The 8,337-nt window shown below is 49.2% G+C and overlaps 1 pseudogene; it reads right to left on the bottom strand.

The window, feature by feature from the left end:
* Positions 1 to 833: 833 nt before the first annotated feature.
* Positions 834 to 7,088, bottom strand: LOC103659300 (annotated as a pseudogene).
* Positions 7,089 to 8,337: the final 1,249 nt, after the last annotated feature.

Raw genomic sequence — 8,337 nt, forward strand, 5'->3', positions numbered from 1 at the left:
GTGCAAACCCTCCAGTGGGCACTGAGGGATCCCAACAGGACGCGCATCCAGACAGAGCCAGTGCCCACATCTCACAAACACCAGCACAGAAATAGCCATTTAAAACCAAGGCAGGAACCAGAAATAACCCAGAGGGCTCCATGCTCCTGGAGGCCGTGCTAGCGGTCACAGCCTCTGGCGGTCAGGGGACTGGGGGTCTGAGAGGTGGCTCGGCGCACCCCTGACCCTGAAGGCCCATGGCTGCCGCGAGGTGCAGGGACTGGGAGGAAGACCCAGCCAGGGCCCGTTCTGGCTCCAAGGCTGCTGCAGGGCCGCTCCCAGCCCACCAGGCGATGTCTGTTTAGAACCAGGGAGAAAACCTTTTCCCTCAATTGTTCTTTTTAAAGATGGTTGCTCAGTATTGTCACAGAAAAACATTCAACATAAAACTGGAGCCGTTCGCAGCTGCAAATGACCCAGACGTTATCAAAATGCACCAACCCCAGGAAGAGGACCTTGTGCCCGCAGGCAGGCCTCCTGGGCTGCTTGGGGGCCCTGGACATGCCCGAGTGGGCAGTGTTAGACACCACAGTCGAGGAGACAGAAGAAGGAAACTGCTCTGATGGCTCCGCTCAGGGCAGCACCCCCTGACCGAGATGGGGAGAGCCCCTCATGCGTTCTGGATGTCCTGCTGATTCTTGGGTGTGGCCCGAATCTCAGCTTCTTCAATGATGGTGGTGGGGAGGCGGGGTGTGTGGGGGCAGCGCGGGCAGCCCAGCAGCTGTGGGTCCCATAGGTCCTCCGGGGACCAGCCCAGCAGCCGTGGGTCCCACAGGTCCTCGGGGGACAGTCTCTCATGCATTCCGGGTGTCCTGGTGATTCTTGGGCATGGCCCAAATCTCAGCTTCTTCATGACCTGGGGGGTGGGGGGGCCAGCCCAGCAGCTGCGGGTCCCACAGGTCCTCCGGGGACCAGCCCAGCAGCCGTGGGTCCCACAGGTCCTCCGGGGACCAGCCCAGCAGCCGCGGGTCCCACAGGTCCTCCCGGGCCAGCCCAGCAGCCGTGGGTCCCACAGGTCCTCCGGGGACCAGCCCAGCAGCCGCGGGTCCCACAGGTCCTCCGGAGACCAGCCCAGCAGCCGCGGGTCCCACAGGTCCTCCCAAGCAGCACCTTAATGGGCTTGTGGTCCAGCAGGTACCTGTTCAGGTGGCTCTCACTACACCACACGGCCTCGATCCCATTGGCCAGGTCAACCACCACTGCCTGGTGACAGGCCAAGGTCAGTTGGTGAACATCCGCCACTGACCGCCCCCCCCAAAAAAAGGCCCCCATGTAGTAAAAGTCACCCTGGTCCCTGGGGATGTGGGCCTGGGACTGCGGCCAGTGCTTGTAGCTGAAGTCCTCGTGTGCCGCCCAGTAGAACCAGGGTACAGGGTGCTGAAGAGGGGGGACAGGATCTCCACGCCCACATGGTCGCGGAACCTCATGTCCACATCCGCGCACACCAGGTCGTCCACCTCACGGAGGAAGCGCTGCTCACAGAAGCGGCTGGTCATCACCGTGCGCTGCATGGACACATCCTGCCAGCGCGAGGCCCTGGGGATCTCAGGACCACCACCCTCCAGCCCTCCCTGAGGGGCACATGGGGCATGGCAGCCAACTGATCGATGAAGACCTAGTAGGTAATCCTGTGTCCACCATGAGGACCACCACCCTCTGGCCCTCCTGGAGGGGCACAGGGGCCCGGCTGGTTGGTGAAGATATAGTAGTTGACCCTGTGTCCACCATGAGGTCCACCACCCTCTGGCCTTCCCAGAGGGGAGCATGACATCCAGCAGCTGGCTGAGCAGTGAAGACCTAGTAGGTGACCCTGTGTCTACCATGAGGACCACCACCCTCTGGCCTTCCCCGAAGGGCACAGGGGCCTGGCAGCTGGCTGGTTGGTGAAGACATAGTAGGTAACCCTGTGTCCCACCATAAAGTGCTTCTCTGCCATCTGCAGGAACAGCTCTAGGGACAAGGGACAGGGTGGGAGGAGGGTCACTGCCAGAGGCTGGCAGCAGGACCCCAAACCTGGGGGGCCGTGGACATGTGCACCTTCTTCGAGGGGGTAGACCCTGGGCTGCTTTAAGCAACAGCCACTTACCCGTCCTGTCCTGAGTGAGTCTGCTGGTGTGACCTCCCTACCTTCTGCTCCCAGACATGGGGGCCATCAGCACCCCATCATACAAAGGGGAGCCCGAGGCTTAGCAGGCTGGAAACCTCCCCCACAGTCAGCATGCTCGAGCCAGGAACACGCCCCCTGTGCTGAGCTTCTGGGCAAACCCTGCAGGTATCCTCCCCTGGCCGACCCCCTGCAGGTCCCGTCCCCACCTGCCAGAAGTAGAGCACTTTGGGGGCACAGCCCTCATTTCTATGCCCTACAGACTGGATAGAACCAGCAGAGCCGGCCACCTGCCCCACTTTGCTTTGAGTGGGCTGTTGCTGACCCCCACAGAGTGGTCTCCACCCTGTAGGGCCCTCTTTGAGGCTACTGGGCATCTTGCTGACAAGGTCCATCAGTAAACCACTGGTATTCCTAGGAGGAGTCACCCTCGAACTCCCCCAGATCAGGAATCAGGTCCAGCCCGTAGTCAGGGAAGGGGAAAGAGGACCTCTGGAAGAAAAGGGGGCTTGCTTTGGCCCCAGCCTTGAATCCAAGGCGGTAAGCTTCTGGTCTACACCTTCCCAGCCCCAAGAAGTTGTAAGTCTTGTCCAACCACCTCACATGGCTGGACCCCCTTTGAGGGGACTACCTGCTCCCCACTGTAGGGACAGTAGCTCCCCCATCATCAGGCAAGTGTGGTGAGCCCCTCTGAGACTGATTTTTTTGCTCAGGCATTAGGGCGACTTCCTTGTGCCTGCCCCATATCTGGCAGGTTAGTAAATCGCTCACACAGGGAAGGTGGGCACTACATTTAAATAGGGGACAAGCACACTCAACCAGCAGACATGAGTCAGGTCACTAGAGGGCTAATCCAGGTCCAGCCAATGGGGGAACAAGCCAGACATGAAGCAGGGGGAGAGAAGAGTGATCCTGGCAGAAGGCACAGTGCATGCAAAGGCTTCGAGTCAGGCCCGAGGCACATGTGGGAGGACCACACACCTGGGTGGACCACAGAGTGGAGAGAGGTAGGAGAGGTGAGGCTGGAGAGGATGGGCAGGAGGGGAGCAGACCACAGAGAGGCCCAAAGGTTATGTTCCAAAAAGATCACTCTGGTTACTGGAGGAGAATGGGCTCTGTGCAGCAGAGGACAGGGAGACCCTAACCCTAATCCTTAACCCTAACCCTCTAACCCCAACCCTTTTTCTTTGACTCTAACTTTAACCTTAACTCTTTACCCTTGAGTTTGTCCCTTACCTTGAAAATATATCTATCCCTATCCCTCTAGTCCGAATCTCTGGATAGTCCTTTCTGTAGCCCCAGACACTGCTCTTTAAACCACTAACACTAACCTCAATTAAATCATCACAAAATCACCAAAATACATTCCTTTATCTTTCATTTATTTTTTGTTTTTCTTTTTTTTACTAACATATAATGTATTATTTGTTTCAGGGGTACAGGTCTGTGATTCATCAGCCTTACACAATTCACAGCACTCCCCACAACACATACTCTCCCCAATGTCCATCACCCAGCCACCCCAATCTCCCACCCCCTCCACTCCAGCAACCCTCAGTTAAGAGTCTCTTATCCTTTGTTTCCCTCTCTGGTTTCATCTTGTTTCATTTTTTTCCTCTCTTCCCCTATGATACTCTGCCTTGTTTCTCAAATTCCACATATCAGTGAGATCATACAATAACTCTCTTTCTCTGACTGATTTATTTTGCTTAGCATAATACCCTCTAGTTCCATCCACGTCGTTGCAAATGGCAAGATTTCGTATTTTTTGACGGCTGCATAATATCATTCCTACATCTTTTATAAAACAGGTGTATGAAACCTCATCAGAATAATTGCCATATGAAACCAAGAGGACATAAATGTCTTGTGCACCATAAGTAAGTGTCTCTTAACCAAAACTTCGAAGGTTATTCAACATAGTGAATCCAAGCAATGTTATACGCTGCAATATTTTTTTCACATAAAAACTTGTGATTAATTGATGCAAAGAAGTTTCTAACCAAAATCCAATGTCAGTTCACGATTAAACACGCAAGAAAGTAGGAATAAAGGGTTATTTGTTCAATATACCTACAGCAAAGTCATGCTCAGTCTTGAAGATTGACAACTCTACTCTGAAATTACGAACAAAGGCAGGATTCTGGCTTTCGCCTCTTGCTCAATAACATACTGAAAGTTCTACCAAGAAAAATGAGGCAAGAAAAGAAGCTTCCACATGTGAAAGGAAACCACAGAACTAGGTCTATTCAGAGACCAGAGATGATAACATCTTATATAGAAAGCTGCCTAAAGAATCAACAAAAAATGATTGCAGCTAGTCACCTAATTCAGCAAAGGTACAGGACAAAATACCAATACACAAAATCTCTCTTATTTGTATACACTAGCAATGAATCATCCGAAACGGAATTTAAGAAAACAATTTCATTTTTGGTAACATCAACATTGACAAAATACTGAGGAATAAATGTAATTAAAGTGTAAGTCTTGTACACTGAAAATTACAAAACACTGCTGATTAAAATGAAAGAAAACCTAAATAATTGTGAAGACACCCCCTGGTGAGGAAAAGCACACAACGCAATGTGCAGATTCAATGTGGTTCCAGGAAAATTCACAGAGGCCTCTGGAAGGAAACACATAAGCTAATCCTAAGACCATATGGAAAATCAGGGACCACAAGGTAGCCAAAACTATCTTGAAAAAGAAAATCAAAGATGGAAGCTCATACTTCCCAATTTCAAACCTTAATATAAAGCAACAGTAAATAAAACACTGTGATACTGTCATAAAGGTATGCATACAGATCAGTGGGATTTAATTGATAGTCCAGAAATAAACCCCTTCATCTATGGTCAATTGAATTTTGATAAGGGTGGCAACGTTACATTGAGGAAAGAATGGTCCTTTCAATGAAGGGTGCTAAACAATTGGCTATCCGTGTGCAGCGGAATGAAAGTGGACCCTTACCTCACACCACGTATAAACATTAACTCAAAATAAGTTAAAGGCTTAAATGTAAGAGGTAAAATTATAAACTCTAGAAGAAATAAATGAGGATAAATCATGACCTTGGATTTAGCAATGCTTTTAGATCTGACACCAAATCACAAGTGAGGAAAGAAAACAGAGAAATTTAATTTCCTCGAAATTAGAAAACTTTGTGCATCAAAAAGCCCACAGAATGGAAGAAAATATTGCAAATTATTTACCTGTGAAGAGTCCGTTGTCTAGAATATATAAATGTTTTTACAACTTCATCAACAAAGGACATCAAAATTTTAAAATGGACAGGGGACTTGGATAGACCCTTCTCCAAAGAAGACATAAAAATGATCAGTAACACATGAAAAGATGTTAAACACAATTAGTCATTATGAAATGCAGACTTAAACTACAGTGACATACCCTTTACACACGGTAGAATCAGTATAATCAAGAAAATGGAAAATAACAAATGTTGGTAAGCATGTTGAAAAACTGGAACATTGAACCCTGCTGTGGAAATGTACAGGGGTGCTGCAGCCTATGTGTAAAATAGTTTGCTTTTCCTCAAAAAGATAAAAATAGAATAGTCACACATTTCAACCGTCTACTCCTGGATGTATACCTCAAAGAAGCGAAGACAGTTGTTCAAAGAAAACCAACAACATGTACACTAATATTCATAGCACACTTTTCACAATAGCCAGAAGGTAGATGTAACCCAAGTGCCTGTCAACAGATGAATGGATATACAAAATGGGGTAGATCCATAAATGGCAACATTGTTCTGCCATATAAAAAATAAAGTAAAACGGTGCATTTGTGGAAAGCAATATGTCTCTTCAAAAAAATTAACACAGAATTCCAGTTCAGCATATGTACCTAAAAGAATTGAAAGCAAAGACTTGAGCAGGTATTCATGTGTCCTTATTCAGAGCAGCATTTTTCACAACAGCCAAAAGGTGGAAGCAACCCAAGTGTCCATTAACAGATGAATGGATACACAAAATGTGGTATATACACCATGGAACACGACTCAAGCCTCAAAAATGAAGGGAGTTCTGACACAGGCTACAACATGGACTGAACCTGGAAGTCGTTATGCTGAGTGAAGTCAACCAGTCACAGAAGGACAGATACTGAGTGACCCCACTTATATGAAGTACCTAGAGACAGAAAGTTGAATGTGGCTGCAGGGGCCGAGGGAAAGGGAAATGGGCAGTTAGTGTTTAATGCATAGAGAGTATCCCTTGGGGAGAAGGAAAAAGTTCTGGACAATGATGTACAACTGTGTGAACTCAGCTAAGGCCACAGAACTGTGTACCTGAAATGTTTTAAGTGGTAAATGTTATTATGTTTAGTCACAGTGAAAAAAATAAAGGTCTGATGCATGTCACCACATGGATGGACACTGAAAACAGCCCCAGTGACAAGCCATCCAGAAAAGTCCACCCAGATTGGAATCAACTTGCTCTTTACATCCATTAAGGTTACCCAAATAAAGGAAAGTCTTGGAAGCAGTTTCAGGGAAAAAAAAAAACTGGATCAGAATGGAAAAGGACATTTTAGACAGTGAGGCAGGTGGCAACAAGTGAAGTGGGCCTGTGGTCTGGGTTATAATGTGGAAACCAGGATGATTTCATTTGGGGTTATGTAGTGGTTCTGTAGGAGCAGGTCCCTGTTTTGAGTAAAATGCACTTAAGTATTCATGTGAAGTGGCAAATGTGGTAAAGAAACCATAGTTGGGGAGTCTGAGTGTTGAGATAAAGAGTATTTGTGCTGCTGTGACTTTACTGCACGTTTGAAATCTCTACAGACTAAATCACTTTTACAAATAACCATGTCAGCACCACTCAAGAGAAACAGATGACATCAAACTTCATGATGGAAGCCAAGCCTTACCCAGATCCAGTTCACCCACCATGAAGAGGCCACTTGCCCTTGTAGGAGGCCACATGTTAGTGAGAGACTCCTGGGAGGATTAAATAGGTAGCCCCCTGTCTCAGGGGCAGTAGAAGCCATGGGATTTGGAATTCTAATTTTCCACAATGCTCCACCAAAAATTGGTTAGAACTGTGAAAATGAATGGAAACCTCAGTCAAGTGGACTGGGGTTGCCAGAAGGGGAGGCTGGACGGGGGAGCCCACCACTCAGTGTCAACTACAGGAACAACTGTCAATTATAGAACCAACATTAGAACTCTCCACAGCAGAGACTCATCAGTTACAGGCCCCAAAGGGGAAGATGTAGGTTTCACCTCCTAAAAGAAATCCACCACCCCTGTGGTGAGACTCCTCCATCACCCTGAACCCCTGCTTCTCTCCAGGGGACTTTCCTCCAGAACAACCCTTCCAACTTCCTCCTCCTTCTCCAAGAAATAATGTTCCTCTCCTTCGTTTTTTGCTCTTGACTGTGATGTGGCGGTAGCTTGCTTGTCCCAGATTGCAATTCTCTGCTATTCCCAAGTAAACCCATTTTCCTGGCAAAATAACTGGCAGTTTTAGTTTAGGGTTTAACAGAACTAATAAATTCAATAAACTTGCCAGGAACAAAATCAATATACAAACATCAGTTGCATTTCTATGTGCTCATAACAAACCACCAGAAAGAGAAATACCAGAAAGCAATCTCATTTACAAATGCATCAAAAAGAACAAAATACCCAGGAGCAAATTTAACCAAAGAGGTGACAGCCCGGTCCTCGTACACCCGTGAGACACCGCCGACAGACGTCGAGGGAGACGGACAGCCCTGCCCTCGGACACCCCTGAGACACCGACGACAGACGGACACCCGGGAGACACCGACGACAGACGTCGAGGGCGGCACGCGGAGACGGGAAGACACTCTGCGCTCGGGGAAGAACCGACGCCGTGAGAACATCTGCTCTCCCCACAGCCGTCTGCAGAGCGCGCGCCGTCGCTACCGAACTTCCAGACACGGAACCGACAGCCCTGACCGGGTGTGGACGCGGGGAGGACCCTACGGGGCCGAGGCCCGGGGAGCACGAGCACCGGGCGGGCGGCTGGAGGCTTCCTGACTGCAGACTGCCTGCGGAGCCCCCGGAACCGGATCCGTGTGCGCGTAAACACGGACCCGCGGACCAGCCCAGCGGATCCAAGCCCAGAAGGGGAGACCCCACAGCCCCGCGCACAGCCCCGCCAGGGACCCCAAGTCACCGCACACGAAGCTACGGAAACCCTACT

The sequence above is a fragment of the Ursus maritimus genome, assembly GCF_017311325.1.
Source record: "Ursus maritimus isolate PB19 chromosome X unlocalized genomic scaffold, ASM1731132v1 scaffold_X1, whole genome shotgun sequence".
In the NCBI taxonomy this organism is placed as follows: Eukaryota; Metazoa; Chordata; class Mammalia; order Carnivora; family Ursidae; genus Ursus; species Ursus maritimus.